This window comes from Phyllopteryx taeniolatus, chromosome 3, assembly GCF_024500385.1.
Source record: "Phyllopteryx taeniolatus isolate TA_2022b chromosome 3, UOR_Ptae_1.2, whole genome shotgun sequence".
NCBI classification, from domain to species: Eukaryota; Metazoa; Chordata; class Actinopteri; order Syngnathiformes; family Syngnathidae; genus Phyllopteryx; species Phyllopteryx taeniolatus.
Genome location: NC_084504.1, coordinates 5,268,126 through 5,285,341, shown reverse-complemented (window position 1 = coordinate 5,285,341; position 17,216 = coordinate 5,268,126). Strand labels below are relative to the sequence as shown.

The window sequence follows — 17,216 nt, the reverse complement described above, 5'->3', positions numbered from 1 at the left end:
CCATTTCTGTGTATGTTGAGCGTACTTTGTGGAATTTGTACCTTATGTACAGTAACTACCACATTCTTGATTTATGTTGCACTGTTTTTTTAAATTTTTTTTTTTTAGATAAAACCATTAGGGAGTGTCCGAAAGAGTAAGGGTGTTTACTGTTAAAAGAAATAAGTGCTAATTAAGCATTAGAATGGTGGGACACTTCCATGTGTTATCTGAGTGATACTTGTTGAAACAACTACTTAATGGATACAGTATGCTGAATTTCCTGTAATAAAGTAAACATTGGCATTTTTGAGGTATTGAGAGAGAGAGCTGCAAAGTGTTTGTTTCTGAGTACTTTGGTAAGTGTCAAATCTTCTCAAGTCAATGAGTCTTAGTGAAGTCACAAGTTTCCTCTTCCAGTCCAAGTCGAGTTGGGTCTAGCGTCGTCAAATTCATGACTCAAGTCCAAGTCATGTGACTCGACTACACACTTCTGTTAACCACTATATAATAAATGTAAAAATAACAAAAACCTCTATTTTACTTTGGTAAGAAGTGATGATGTGTATAGTTACGATGAAGTCTTTCCGCTTTAAGTCTACTTACTTCAGGTAACTTCTGTTGCATAGTCTTCTTTGATCATGTTGTTAAGACGTCTTAGTGACATCTTCTTTTGGACTAAGTGCTACAAAACAGCAAGAACAGTTGGCTATATAACGACACACACAAGCAGATTACTTATTATCCTTTGGGGCTCACTAAACAGAGGTATGCTCTGACATGGTTCTCTAAACTACATGTTTTGTGCAACTTTAGAGGCATGTTTTTCTTAAAATTGGTCGAATTCTGAATTGTGTATTTCATGAACATACGACGTGGTCTTAAAGCCCCCCCCACCCCCACCCCCATCCCTCCACCCCACCAAAAGACTGTATACTTGACCAAATTTACTGGGGGGGAAATACAATATAAAGAAAATAGAGACTCAACCTGTTCAGCTGGTGTTCGGCTGTTAAAACAATACAGAAGAAAAGTTGAAAATAGAAAATAGATGGGCAAAACCAATGACACAAGACACTATAATAGTGTGGGATAGAAATTCGGGTGGGCAGAGTATAAATGAGACAATCAGTGGTACATCTGTAGAACAGGAGTTTGATGAACCGCAAATATCTGCATCCAGTTGAATAAAAATAGGATGCAAAAGATTTTACCAGGAGCCCATGAAAAGAAGACAGACAGAAAAGCCCTGAGGTTAGAAATGAATAACCCCGATCTGCCATGGTGCTCCTCTTGACTGCATCATACCACCTCTGTTTCAATGATGTTGTGATGAGGTAGAAGGAATATCGTTCAGGAAAGAAACAAGAGATTGCATAGAGGATGGCAACTTGCAGAAAAAAAGTGATAGCAGTGGCCAGAGTAGAAGGTTAATAGAGACAGCGATGGGTATAAAGAGAGATGGGTTACCAAAAAATGAAGAGAGGTTAAGTGGGGAAGTCTGAGTGTGATACAAGTTAAGAGAAAAAAAAGTGTGATGTCGTGTTTTCTGTATTACACTGGAGCTCTCTGAGGCCGAGAGAGCTGAAGAGGAGCACCCTCTCGAAGGCAAATGTGCTGAAGTGTGAGCCATTTAGCTACAGGTATACATGAAGTGTGACTGGCAAATTTTCAGAGAGCATAAAAAAACAGCACAGCCCTGGTTCAACAAAGTGGATTAAGTTATCAGTAGCGTAGATTTAGAAGTAGCACACAGAGTCAAAATGAGTGTCAACAAAGCATCCATTTTCTGTACTGTTTAGCCTCGTCGGAGTTCCGGGTGAGCTGGAGCCTATTCCAGCTGAGTTTAGGCAAGAGGCTGGGTACACCCTTAACTGTTTACCAATCACTGGGCACGTGGATCTCCCAACTTTGAGGCAGATGTGCTAACAGAGATAGCACCGTGTGTCATATGTGTGTGTGTTCCGGGTTTTGTCTTCCCCCCCTGTTTCACACACACCTGCTCATGTGAGCATCTTCATCACCTGTGCCTCGTTCACCCTAATTACCCCTTGTATATAACCTCGTGTCTCATTTCCTCTCGTTGCCAGTTCGTTGTACCTTGTCGTCGCGTTCCAGCATTCCTTGTTTCCACGTCATAGATTCACAGTAAGACCTGACCCTGTTCCGATTATCGACCTTGTCTCTTTGCCTCATGTTTTTGGATACTGTTGCCTCTCTTGGATTGCCTGCCTGTGTACCGACCTATGCCCGTCTATTAAACCTCTCTTTTTGGAAACTGGCAATTTGTTTTGGAGTCGTGCATTTTTGGGTCCTATCCTCTGTTCCGTTCATGACACCGTGCTGCCATCAGCAACAAAAAAAACTAAAGACGCTTTTGAGGAGTGTTTACGGAGTCTCACTTCTATGTGAGAGCAACGATAGCAGCTCCAACTGCAACAACTAGAATATATTTGAGTTCAGAGGTTAATCGGGACTGACGATTTCTGTTCTAATTCATCCCAAAGGTTTTTAATGGGGGTTCAAGGCCCTGAGTTTTTTCCAAACTAAATGCATCTAACGAAGCCTTTATGGATATTGCTTTGTGCACTGGGGCACAGCCATGCTGGAATATAAATGGGCTTTCACAAAACCCACAAAATGGAGGCACAGAAGAGAAACTAAGGTATGTATTGCATTTTCTGCGTACTTTCTCTCTATACTGTACTTATATCCATATAGTGTAAGTAAGCAGTAGACAATGCACCCTTTGTTTAGGTAACCTGCCTAGACCTTGGCAGAGCAGTGACTTGACCTTTCCAAAAAATTATCACTTTGCTGACCACACACCTGATCTCATGAAAGTAAGTTATTTGAGCCCTCCAATGTAATTCCATTTAAAGACTTTATAAAGTTAACGTGTCTCGACATGTTTGAAAAATGAGTTTGCATGAGTTCAGATTATTTAACATTGAAAACCTTTAATACGCTAAAGACTACAAACTGTTGCACCTGCTGCTGTGAAATGTTTCTATAAGTTTACACATTCACATGGATCCGCCTTCAAAGCACCATATTGAATCAAAATAACATGGCAGTGTGCCTAACAAAACTGGCAACTGACATTAATACTAGGTCTGACTTGAAAGTCTAATCTAAATCCTTAACACTGTGCATGCATGTTTTCCCAACCTCAACCCATATTCAACTAATCCATTTCCAAGCAATTCAAAGAAAGCATTGATTTCTTTTAAACCAAAAGAGTACTGTATCAGTCCAATGCCATCTTAACCTCAAAGAAACAACCCGTCTACATAATTGCTGACACAGACACACAGAGCCCCAGAGAGACATTCTCTTCAGTACACACATGAGAAAGAAGAGCTGGAAAACAGTACTCTAATATTTTACTGAAGTTAAAGTACCGGTATTTTGATTCAATTTAACTTAAGTACAAGAGTTAACATTACTTTTCAAAGAGTGTGAATTTGTGTGCGTGATCACCTGTACATGTCAATAAGTATAATAAGGGGATATAAATCCCATGTTTTTTACTTACTTTGACTTAAATGAATTTCAGACACATATGTGTTCCAAAGTCTCCCCCTGCCATACTATATTTCTAGCTGTACCTGTACTTGTGCATGATTACAGTATATATATTTTTTATAATACTAACACTTCGTTTAAATGCCTTAAGCATGTTTATTTAACCAAATATCTTCATTAAGCCAAATATCTTGCTATTGTTGCTCCCATGCTGACTTCATCATTGCATTTTTTGCACACAGTCTTCCCTGGTGTTGTTGGCTGATTGAAATACTGCCAGACTGCGCTTTTAGACTTCGGTCCATTCATCTGCAACAAGGGTTTGAAAAAAAAGAAAGTGTTAAAGGTGGGCCACATGCTGACATATGCTCGACTCACCATGCTTAATTTATTACAGCATTTGAGTAGCCTAAAGTTGATTTCGTTATTAAATTTTATATTTTACCATGCAATAGCAGGGACCTTGTCATTTAAAACTATGCTGCTACATTATTAATGATTTATATGACAAAAGCTACATAAAAAACATAATAGTTGCGATGAGTGCAATAAAACTCCTGACAGAACATGAACAGCCTTTAGGGCTTTAATGAGCTAACACAGAATTTAAAAGGTTCCACCATTTTGTTCAGATAAATCACTGAAACACTGAATTTTACTCTCTCACGAAGATACTACTGTCACTATTTCTATATCAATATATATCAAGGACCATCTCCATTCCCCTTAGTTCAATAAAACATTTTTCATCACAACCTCTCAGCCTCCACCTGCTCTTGGGTCCCGTCTGGATCAACTCGTGACACCCTTATTTATTTATTTATTTATTTTTTCTTAAAAAAGAAAATAATTTTTCGAATCAATAGCTACTGCTAACTGCACACACGTACACAAACATGCACGCACACAGGAATATAGAGGAAAGTAAGATGAAAAGTAATTGAAGAGATTTGATTTGAAAGGCAATAGAATATGAAATGATCATGTCATGGGGTAAAAGGTTGATTTTCTTTGACAATGCTTTTCCCTGAAACTAGAGTGGACACCCTTGGACAACCACAACAAAGCACTTACTGTTGAGTGTGCATTCTCGCTGCATCTACAAACCTGTAATCTGCTCGTAATTGCACCAAAATAATTAGACTGAATGGACCAAGTAAAGGATAATGAAAAAATCATGTCAAGCTAAATGGCAAGACTACGTAAAAAGGTAAATCCATTTTATTTTTCACATGCACAATGTACAGCAAAATGTTCTCTCTGCATTTAATCCATACCAGAGGAGAAGTGGGCAGCAACCATGCTGTGCCTCGGGATAGTTTCAAGATCTTTCTGCAGAACTTGAACTTTGGTGTTAAGGAAACACAATTTCTGGAGTTGTATTAATAACATCAGTAGTGAATGGTGGCTGAGATGCGCAAAACAATATAACAAATTGTGAGACACGTTTACATTTCAGAAAACAAATTAACAAAAACTGAAACACTTTTACATTCCAGAAAACATCCATCCATTTTCCGTACTGCTTATCCTCACTAGGGTCGCGGGCGTGCTAGAGCCTATCCCAGCTATCTTCAGGCGAGAGGCGGGGTACACCCTGAACATTTCAGAAAACATATTAACAAAACGCAAAATAAATGAACAAAAGATGAAACACATTTCAAGTGACACAAACTGGAAAGGGAATGTACGATAACACACATTGACGTGTAGGCTTCCCACATGCATGATTAGGATTCCCACATATTTTCCTGGCAGGACACGCCCTGCTCCAATATTACTGGCTCCAGGACATGTGTTGCTGCACTATGATTGGCTGTTGTATCCCTGTAGAATACGTCTTTCTGCTTCCAGACGGTAAAGAAAGTATGTGACCTATTAAGTGTGGTTGCGTTTATATAAATGCCATTAACCCTAAATCCTGAACACTGCGCTACGTGGTCGAACTCGACCATCGCGTAAAAATAAGAGTGCCGACGCACCCTCGCACATTGAGCTATTGTATATATGGAAGCCCTGAACAGCAAGCTTCTAAGGCGTTTGATGCTGGATATACAATATATTGTACTTGGTAACATTTCTTAATCCATAAAAAGATACAGCGGCAGGAAGTATTTAACACATCACCATTTATCTCGCTAAATATATTTCCAAAGGTGCTTTTGACCTGAAAATTGGGAACAACCCAGGTAATCCATACATAGAAAGAAAGTAGAACAAACAAGCTCAGAAATGAAGTGGTGTGAAATAATGTGAAATGACACAGGGAAAAAGTATTGAACACACCAACTAGAAAAGGGAAAAGAAAGGGAGTGGGATTCCTAATAATGCGTCAGTCTGTGATATTGTACATTTCCCTTTTGTTCGTTTGTTTCATGTCTTGTTCATTTGTTCTCCGTACAATGTTTTTTATGTTTATTATGTCCATTTTCCAAGCTGTTTATCCTCACTAGGGTCACAGGCGTGCTGGAGCCTATCCCAGCTATCTTCGGGCGAGAGGTGGGGTACACCCTGAACTGGTCGCCAGCCAATCACAGGGCACATAGAAACAAACCGCCATTCGCGCTCACATTCACACCTACAGGCAATTTAGAGTCATCAATTAACCAACCGTGCAAGTTTTTAGGATGTGGGAGGAAACAGGAGTACCGGGAGCAAACCCACGCAGGCACAGGGAGAACATGCAAACTTCACACAGGCGAGGCCAGATTTGAACCCCGGTCCTCAGAACTGTGAGGCAGATGTGTTAACCGGTTGCCCACCGTGTTGCCGTCCATAACCAGCTGTTATGTCTCCAAAATATTTTCTGTCAAATAGCTGTCTGTTGTTGTACTAGAGCGGCTCCAACTACCGGAGACAAATTCCTTTTGTTTTTGACATACTTAGCAAATAAAGTTAATTCTGATTCTGATTTCTGAAATGTTAAAGTGTTTTGGCTTTTGTTAATTTGTTTTCTGAAATGGAAATTTATTCCGTGTTGTGTTAATTTATTTTCTGAAATGTAAAAGTGTTTCGGCTTTTGTTAATTTGTTTTCTGAAATGTAAGTTGTTGTTTTTTTTTGTCTGGAAAGCAAAAGTGTTTCACAATTTGTTATTTTTTTTCACTTCCCAGCCACCGTAGTAGTGGATACCATTTGTTGACCAAAATTACATGTTCAGCAAGGACAATACAAATGCATCTTACATCCTATTCATCCATTCACTTCCTTTACTCCTTTATCCTCATTGGGGTTGCGGGTGAGCTTGATCCTATCCCACCTTGACTTTGTGCGGGTGGTCGCCAGACAATTGCAGGGCATATACAGAATAGACAAACAACGATTCAAGCTCACATTCACACCTGTCGACAATTTAGAGTCATCAATTAATGTAACATGCATGTTTTTGGAATATGGGAGGAAGCCTGAGTACTTGGAGAAAACCCACGCAAGTTTGGGGGAAAACAATCCAGAGCCGAGATTTGCCTCAGAGCTGTGAGGCAGATGTGCTAATCCTGTACCCAGAGATCGATTTCTTGACGTTAAAAGCATCAATACCGTTTAAAAAGTCACAAACCAGGGAAGAGTTGGGGCAGCACACTTGAATATTAAAATCCTTTAAGATTAAAAAACTGTCATACTTTGGCATGATTATGGCCAGGAGATTAGAGAAGTCATTGATAAAATCCTGGTTATATTGAAGAGCCCAGTAAATCACCATACACAAGACCCCGGGACAGAGCAACTTAACTCAAGTTCATTTCAAAACTCGTGAAGGAAGAGTTGAAGTTGTTCACAGTGAAAATAAAAAAACAGTTCCTATATATTCCTCCTTGTCCATTGGCAGTGAAAATAAGCACAGTTTGAGTTTAAGAGTTTGGAGAATGTGCTGAACTTGTAGTCGTTGAGTCGGGTCAACATAGGAAGTCCAGTTGATGGGAATATGAAAAAGCCATTTAAAATAAAAGTCTTGTTACCTAGTGAGCTAGCATTAACCAGAACCATGTGAATGTTGACTGGGTTCTGTGCTGGCAGTTGTGTCCTACCCAGCTGCCGCAGATGGCAGGGATTCACCTTGCATCTGATGACAACTGCAAGAAAGTCTCCACGTCTGGGTCAATCACACCGTTACTATCCAGGTGTCGATTGGATCCAGGGAGCGCAGAGGAATCAGGAAGCGATGACCCAGTCCACGTAATGGTTCCATTTCCTTTATAAGAGGCCTACTAGAGCTCTCCAACCAGGCCTTCGGCTTTCACAGCAGGTGGGTGTGTTTACCTCGCCGTCTGTGATGCTTAACAGGGCTTGGGCTGGTGCACAGAGAATTTGGGCTGGAAAGTTCGACTGGAGCGGATGGGAACAGTTTGTCTGTCCATAACAGTTTATCTCAACTGAGATGATGACAGAGAGACCAATATCCAGCAACGTTTGGCTATTATATATTTTGCGTGGAGTTGGTTTTGACGGTAGAAAGAGACAGAAACAGAAACAACACGACAAGTTGACAGCAGTGCACAGCCTGCTACCCACACAGGCGCCATCTCACACCAGAAGGCGATACGTCAATATTGCTGGCCGCCCTTCACCTCCCTCCGCTGTCAGCCCACCATGCAGCCCGTATCACCCCAAATCAACTAGGATAGGCTCCAGCCTCTCAGTGACCCTAGTCAATGGACTATAAAATGTATGGGTGTTGTGCCAAAACACATTTTTCCGTGTAGTATAAATGTCATGATTGAAAAGCTCCCGAAAACAAGACAGAATGGCAAACCAAGTCACTGGAACAAATTAGTTACTATATTTTCTCAAAGCGCCGTTAAGTTAAAATCTTGCATACATACTGGCACAAAAGAGCATGGTTCTGAAAGCCTATGTTTTCTTCTAATGGACACCTTAATTATAGGTGACAGCACAGATAAGATCTCTGTGTAAGCTGCTGAATTCATTTGGTTGCCATTACCAGTAACATCAGTAGAATCCACTGAGCCAAGTCCAGTGGCACCCATGCATGCTGTAATCATGACTGACTGATAGTTTACAGGTGAGAGTCTACACCTTTGTTTCTCTCTCTCGTTATATTTGACATAATCCTTTGTTTCTGGTGTAAGTTTTAAAAAAATATTATTATTATATATATATATTTATATTGCAATTAAATTAAATATTTTTATTTTATATTTTAGTTTATTCCATTTGCTCTACAAATTTTATTTATTTTTTTATTATTCTACGAAATTAGTTTATTTTTTCCATAAAAAAAAATCCTCATTTTGTCATCTCGGTATATAGTGTCTAACTCAAGAAGTAGTCTCCCAAGAATATATTCAAGACAATTCAGCCTGTTTGAGCATAAATAACTGCTTTACATAATAGTCTAGCTCATGCCACTTCTCCGAAATTATATTATCACTCTAATACGAAGGACCACTTGAGACTTACAAATGGGTTTGTAAATAACCAACATTACACAATGCAATGTAATATGTGTATGCTGCCTGAAAGTAGATCTGCAATTGGCAACTAGTTCAGGGTATACCCCGACTCTTCCGTCATGAAATTCAAAGGGGGTAGGTTCCAGTTCACTTGTGACCCTGAATAAGATGAGCAATTATAAATGAAAGAAAGAAAGAAGGAAATCATTGAAGGTGGATAGTGGGTATCGTCTGGTCATATGTTTGTTACAAAAAAGGATAAGAAAGTGAATTGATCATTAATCGTTACAATGTCAAAACAAAGGTAGGAATAAGAAATAATGAGCAAACCTGCGGGTGGTGTATGCAGTTGTTTTTCGGCATGTGAAAGAATACAAGTCATGAACCAAAGGACAATGAGGCCCATATGGCAACGGATTTCCTGCCCTCTCCACTCCCTGCTCCTCTCGGTCACCACTATATGACAGGCAGACATGTGAAACTGTGAGGAAGTCCATCCATCCATTTTCTGAGCCGCTTCTCCTCACTAGGGTCGCGGGCGTGCTGGAGCCTATCCCAGCTGTCATCGGGCAGGAGGTGGGGTACACCCTGAACTGGTTGCCAGCCAATCGCAGGGCACATCGAAACAAACAACCATTCGCACTCACAGTCATGCCTACGGGCAATTTAGAGTCTCCAATTAATGCATGTTTTTGGGATGTGGGAGGAAACCGGAGTGCCCGGAGAAAACCCACGCACATGCAAACTCCACACAGGCGGGGACGGGGATTGAACCCCGCACCTCAGAACTGTGAGGCTGACGCTCTAACCAGTCGGCCACCGTGCCGCCTGTGAGGAAGTCCTTAATGGAAATTCTAAATAATCCTTGATTAAGGATGTTCATCACTGACAAACATGATGACAATATGTCTGAGACTTGCATTCTGCTTTGATGATGACGCATGATAACGGTAAGATGCCTGAAGAACACAATAAATCAGGAAAACAAAAGGAGAAGCCTGGACACACTGAAAAGATGTCAATCCAGTACTTCAGAACCTTCCATTGTCAGTAAGACTTTATCTGAAGTATTTATCCCTCCATCTATAATGTTTTGTGTGAGTAGAGCAAATTCCTCTGTGTGTACAGTACGTGAACCAGTTGCATACATATTTTATCTTGTGCTTTGCAACCTCCAGAGTTGAACACAATCCATTCCGGGAGTCTGCTGGTTGAACTCATCGGTTTGTTGGAAATTAAGATAATCTGCTCAGAGTCAGGCGGCACGGTGGTTGACTGGTTAGAGCATCTGCCTCACAATTCTGAGGACAAAGGTTCAATCCCCGGCCCCGCCTGTGTGGAGTTTGCATGTTCTTCCCGTGCCTGCGTGGGTTTTCTCCGGGCACTCCGGTTTCTTCCCAAATCCCAAAAACATACATGGTAGGTTATTTGACAACTCTAAATTCCCCGTAGGTGTGAATGTGAGTGCGAATGGTTGTTAATTTGAATGTGCCCTGCGATTGGCTGGCTACCAGTTCAGGGTGTACCCCGCCTCCTGCCCGATGATAGCTGGGATAGGCTCCAGCAGGCCCGCGACCCTATTGAGGAGAAGCAGCTCAGAAAATGGATGGATGGATGGATGGATGCTCAGAGTCAAACTGGGACCATCATTAAATGTTTTTATTAACTCTTAACTATAAAATGCAGAAACAATTAAACAACTGATAATGAGATTTCAAAAAACAAAAGAAAGTACACACCCGACGGCACGGTGGACGACTGGTAAGCACATCTGCCTCACAGTTCTGGGGACTGGGGTTCAAATTCGGCCCCGGCTGTGTGGAGTTTGCATGTTCTCCCCGTGCCTGGGTGGGTTTTCTCCGGGCACTCCGGTTTCCAGCCACATCCCAAAAACATGCGTGGTAGGTTGATTGAAGACTCTACATTGCCCGTAGGTGTGAATGTGAGTGCGAATGGTTGTTTGTTTCTATGCGCCCTGCGATTGGCTGGCGACCGGTTCAGGGTGTACCCCGCCTCCCGCCCGAAGATAGCCCGCGACCCTAGTGAGGATAAGCGGTAAAGAAAATGAATGGAAGTACTCAACCTTTAATGATGTGTCATGTGATACATACATGGAAGTGAGGAAAGTGAATTGCTGAAAGTAAATCAAAGTTTTCCTCTCGTCTTCTCCTCTTCTCTGCTTAACTACGATAACTCCGCTTTATTTTCCTCGCAACAGTACCAACACGTTAGTTCTGCCACAAGTCTGCAAATGCACAGTAAGAAGACAAGGGTTAGTCCATTGCATAAGAAGGAAGGGTGGTGCGGTCAAAACGATTATAATAGATTTTATGCATTTTAAGATTAAAACAATAATTGCTTTAAATCAGAATAAAACAATCAGGTTTTATTATGAGATGTTTGGTGAGCCCCCCCCCCCCAACACACACACACACGCACCATTGCTTCCACCATCGTAATTTTGATGCAAAGAGCGAGAAACAGTGACAAGATTACGAAACTGTTTAACTAGCAAAGCTGTGGGTGATTGACACGGGTGAGAAGCCCCTATTTACGTTACGTCAGCCGTGCAGCGCGTTAAAACAGCTCACAGTCCAGACTACAGACGAAGTTAAAAGTTCTTACTTTTCATTGTAAATATTATTTAAGATAAGTATTGTAAGTCCTTCAGTAAATCAGTGCTTATTGTACGACGGTTTATGACCACTCACTTCGGTATGAATAATTAACCCACAATGCACTGCATGCTTGACACGCCAGTAAAACTGTATTAGTAATGTGTGAATAAAAAAGTAACAACAATCAAATACACTTCTTACGAAGGAAAATAACAAAAATAGTTTGGCGATAGTGAAATTGTGCATTTCTTTGCACTTTTATGATACTGTACCGTCACTGTGTCTTGTAGAATAAGCAACTCCCAATCGCTTTCTTCTGTTTATTGAGAAATGAGCTGTTTGTGTGAATGGTTAAATGCTAATGAATAGCTGTACTGCATTTTGTTTGAAACACCAACCACAAATTAGTACTTGGTAAGAGACATTGATGACTCAAAATAACTAAAGTAACTGTAGTGTAATTACTTTCCGGGGAAAGCTAACATGTTACTTTGCTTGTTACTCAAAATGGTGGCATTTTGGAGGCCTTACCTGCATCACTGGTAATCCATCCATCCATCCATTTTCTTCACCGCTTCTCCTCACTAGGGTCGCGGGCGTGCTGGAGCCTATCCCAGCTGTCATCAGGCAGGAGGCGGGGTACACCCTGAACTGGTTACCAGCCAATCGCAGGGCACATAGAAACAAACAACCATTCGCACTCACAGTCATGCCTATGGGCAATTTAGAGTCTCCAATTAATGCATGTTTTTGGGATGTGGGAGGAAACCGGAGTGCCCGGAGAAAACCCACTCAGGCACGGGGAGAACATGGAAACTCCACTCAGACGGGAACGGGGATTGAACCCCGCACCTCAGAACTGTGAGGCTGGCGCACTAACCAGTCGTCCACCGTGCCGCCTATCACTGGTAATATGTCCGCAAATGTATTTCTATTATCTGCGATTTGCTGGTGACCAGTCCAAGGTCTACTCCTCTCGTTTACTCAGTCTTGTTAAAAGGAAAGGTGATGTAACCCAGTAGTAAACATGCCCCTGTCCCAGCTGTTTGGGAATGTGTTGCAGGCATCAAATTCAAAATGAGGGAATATTTGTAAAAAAAAAAAAAAAAGTTTATCAGTTTGAACATTAAAAATCTTGTCTTTGTAGTGAATTCAATTGAATATAGATTGAAAAGGATTTGCAAATCATTGTATTCTGTTTTTCTTTGTTTTACACAACGTCCCAACTTCTTTGGAATTGGAGTTTGTATATAACATTAAAGTACGGTGAATAATTAAACCAAAACCATAAAGGTAGCAGTATTGATTGATGTTCCCTTGTTAATACAGCAAAACGAGAAGAAAACAGGCACATCTAATTGATATTCAACTCCAGTATTTTGAATGCTTTGAAACATACTTTGAAGGAATGGCTTCCAGCAGCGATTTGAATCAGGTGATCGAATTACATATTCATCGTCAAGGACATCATATGGTGCAGATGGGGGGAAAAAAAGATGTCAATCTATTATGTGAAGCACAAAAATTTTATATACCATGTTGATATACTATAAAAAGAAATTGGAGTTATTGTTCTTAGTTCACTTAAAAAAAAAATACACTTCAATGGTAGTAGCTTGGTCTGTCGGGACTTGGCTTGGAGGACAGGTTAAAGTCCTGCCACAATGTTGGTTGCTTGAGACGTGCCAATTCAGCATTCAGGTGCCCTACAGCAAGGCAAATCAACCATGCTGCTGGAGCCGCCATTTGTGTTTAGCCGCCTCATTCTCATTCTGACCCATAGTGCATGCAATTGAATACACCCCTCGCTATGAAGTCTGAAAATACTCTTTTCTTGGAATGATGTTTACATTGTGTGTGTGTGGAAATAGACAAACGTGATGTGCAATCTGACCCACAAAAAATTATGTTCGATATATTAAATGCAGCTTTTGACTTGTTTTGGCTCACTTACAGAATTTCACAACACTACAAAACATGTTTTCATTGTATTTTAACATACAATTACAGAAGTGGTCTGATCGATCCAATGTGCTGATTTGCCTCAATAAGTCGAAATATTAGAAGTATTATGGGTATTACAGACATCGGAAAAATAAACAGCTCTTTATGAAAACTATTTTTATTCACATACTGTCACATCCTATATCAGTTTCTGTGAAGAGGTGTGTGTACCAACAAAGTCATTTCGCACATTCAATAACAACAAATGGTGCAACTTTGTCAGGCTGAAGCAACTTTGCCAGGCTAAAGAAGACGAAGTATATCGAAGTGGGGACAGGGCCCTGTATAATCGCACTGGAAACCAGCTGACTAAATAAATTAACATTGCAAAGAGAAACTATGCAGTAAAGTTATAAAAACAGTTTAGCTCTAATGACTAAATCAGTCTGGCATGCATTACAATTGCTAACCAATTACAAGCGACGACCTTTGAACACCTCATGCTGGACCACCTCAAGAGCGTCACAGGTCCACTGCTGGACCACCTGCAGTTTGCCTACCGAGCAAACAGGTCCGCAGATGATGAAGTCAACATGGGACTGCACTTCATTCTAGAACACCTATACGGTGTGGGGACCTACACGAGGATCCTGTTCATGGACTTCATTTCTGACCGACCTACAGAAAGGGAGAGAGAAGGAGAAAAATCCCTCATCCCACCGTATGGCCCCGCTGCCATACCACAATCCAGAGGCAGAGGTCAATGGAAGAGGCTTTTCAGTATGGCAGAGAATTTCCAGGTGTGGATAATAGTGTTGGAAGTCATATTTTAGTAATATTTGGCATTAGTTATTAATTTTCAAGGTCAGACTGTCCATTTGTTACTTTAGCCAATTCAAAAAGTATAAATTATGTTAAACCTTGTAATGCAGTTAATCCCATTGAAATGTTATTTTAAATAGATACATTTACTTGAAGGCACGGTGGGGCGACTGGTTAGCACATCTTCCTCACATTTCTGAGGACCGGGGTTCAAATTCTCCCCGTGCCTGAGTGGGTTTTCTCCGGGGACTCTGGTTTCCTGCCACATACCAAAAAACATGCATGGTAGGTTGATTGAAGACTCTAAATTGCCCATAGGTGTGAATGATTTGGTTTATATGTGCCCTGCGATTGGCTGGCAACCAGTTCAGGGTGTACCCCGCCTCCCCCCCGCAGTTAGCTGGGAAAGGCTCCAGCACGCCCTAGTGAGGAGAAGCGATACAGAAAATGGATGGATGGACATTTACTTGAAAGTATACATTTACTTGAAACATATATAGTGAATATATGGCTCAGAATTTATTTTATATTATTACCTGTGAAAGGAATACTGCATTATTACTGCATTTAAACTACAGATACTGTTGCTGTGCTACATTCTTATTTATTATTTCACTTAGCTTTATAATATTTGTTGTGGAGTGATAATCCTGAACAATTTATTTAAGTAAAAAAAAAATAAAAAAAATCCAGAAAAGAAATACAGTGAATGAAGACTTGTTTAATTTTTGTATAGTAGTTTTTGAAGAGTACCTGAAAAAAATGATGTTTCAATTTGTTTTCCGGCGATCACTATCTAGACAAATCTAGACATTATTTATTTAAGTTAAAAAAATCCAGAAAAGAAGTGCAATGAATGAAGACTAAAAAATAAAAAATAAAAATCTAGACATGACGGTGTATGGGGGATAAATTGTTCTGTTACTGTTATATTGTTTCTGGGGGGGGAGTAGTGATAATAAAGTACTTTTCTATCAAACCAATAAACTTGATTCTGTCCTGGGTTTTAACTATCCATCCATTTTCTTCACCGCTTCTCCTCACTAGGGTCGTGGGCGTGCTGGAACATATCCCAGCTATCATCGGGCAGGAGGCAGGGTACACACTGAACTGGTTGCCAGCCAATCGCAGGGCACATACAAACAAACAACCATTCGCACTCACATTCACACCTACGGGCAATTTAGAGTCTCCAATTCATGCATGTTTTTGGGATGTGGGAGGAAACCGGAGTGCCCGGAGAAAACCCACGCAGGCACAGGGGGAACATGCAAACTTCACACAGGCGGGGCCGGGGATTGAACCCCGGTCCTCAGAAATGTGAGGCTGACGCTCTAACCAGTCGTCCACCGTGCTGCTGGGTTTTAACTATTTAATAATAAAAAGGAAAGATCACAAAACCACTTAAAGGTAATGAAAATTAATTGAGATTTAGTTATTCCAGGATGCATCTACCTTAATTATTGCAAAGTATCAGTATCAGCGATACTGGACCTGTATTCACTTGATATAGGATCAATACCAAAATATGCAGTATCGCACAGCACTACCAGCCTCTTGGTTTAATACTATTTGTTTGAGTGTGTGTGTGTTGTTCACATAGATCACATCATTGTCCACAGTCTCATTCTCTGTTATACACTGGTCTGACATCAACTATTTAGCTGATTTTCTCTCTCAGACTGGCCCGCTAATTGTACAGAGGCCCTGTGTAACAAAGGGAGAAAATGATGAGCCGAGAGAGTAACATGAAAAGATGGAGTTAGCGACAGTGCGAGTGGATCATCACTAATAAACTGGCGACTTGGGAAGCTGAAAGTCCTTCTTGAGATATGAAGTTTACATAAGAGCCCCAAAAACTGAGCATGAAAGAGATAGTTAGCAGTACATAATTAGTGCAAGACAGAAGTAGCAGAGAAGACAAACTTCATGACTTGAAGCATAATGCTTGATCAATGGATTGTTCATTCACATAGTTAATAAAGACCTGTGCTTTTATTAGACACAGAGCCCTGCAATATTTATACTATTAATGTTTCAGATCCCTGGCAGGAACTGAAACATGGAGCTTTCTTCTACTGAAGATAGTCACAACCTTCTATTTCAAAATGGCCGGAGGAAACGAATTATGGTTCTTCGCCACAGAGATGAATGGTAACTCAGGAGAATTACTATTTAGGGAGTTAGAGTACAAAGACCTAGGGCCCCGCTACATAAATTCAAGCAGAACGACTCAATTCAATGTGTTCTTGCAATAACTGTTCAACTCAAACTGTGGATCAAGACTTTGAACAGAATAAAATGGACCCATCCCACCAATCCCACCATCCATTCACTACACCGGTTGTCCTGTTCAGGGTCACAGGGAGCTGGAGCCTATCTCCAATGGTAAAAGGCGTATGATTCCCTGGACTGGTCGCCAGTCAATCACAGGGCACATACAATGACAGACAACCATTCACACTTGAATTTAGCCCATTACTGGGTAGGAATTGGACTCATTCTGCCTGCATGGCAGACAGGCAAAAGAACAACTACACCATCAGTGACTCTACATTAGACCTTCAAAACTCAATTGAGCAGTCAAGCAACTCATGAGTTAAAATCTCAGTATGTCTAACATATCACAACCTGATCCACTGTTTCACAAAGAGTGAGATGGAATGGAATGAGACAAAAGTCATGTTTCCACCTAGTTGTACAGTTCAGTGCAGTATGGCACAGTACATTTCAGAGAGGTAAACACTGGTCAGGCTTCAGTTTCTACCAGTCTGTTAGTGGAATGGCAGTAGTTGTTGGAGGTTCTAAGTGATGTGACAACATCAGCATGGCAGGATCTGGCTTTTTTGGGGGGGGAGGGGTACTACGAGGTTACTATTGGTACGAGCCCTGGCACATTGTACTGTCCTTCTGCA

At 40.9% G+C, this 17,216-nt stretch overlaps 1 long non-coding RNA gene across 1 annotated transcript; it reads left to right on the top strand.

Annotated features, from left to right (window-relative positions):
- Positions 1–1,927: 1,927 nt before the first annotated feature.
- Positions 1,928–4,626, top strand: LOC133475893 (uncharacterized). Its single transcript, XR_009787980.1, has 5 exons — positions 1,928–2,127; positions 2,487–2,644; positions 2,737–2,822; positions 3,750–3,853; positions 4,545–4,626. It is a non-coding gene; the product is annotated as an uncharacterized LOC133475893 (long non-coding RNA).
- Positions 4,627–17,216: the final 12,590 nt, after the last annotated feature.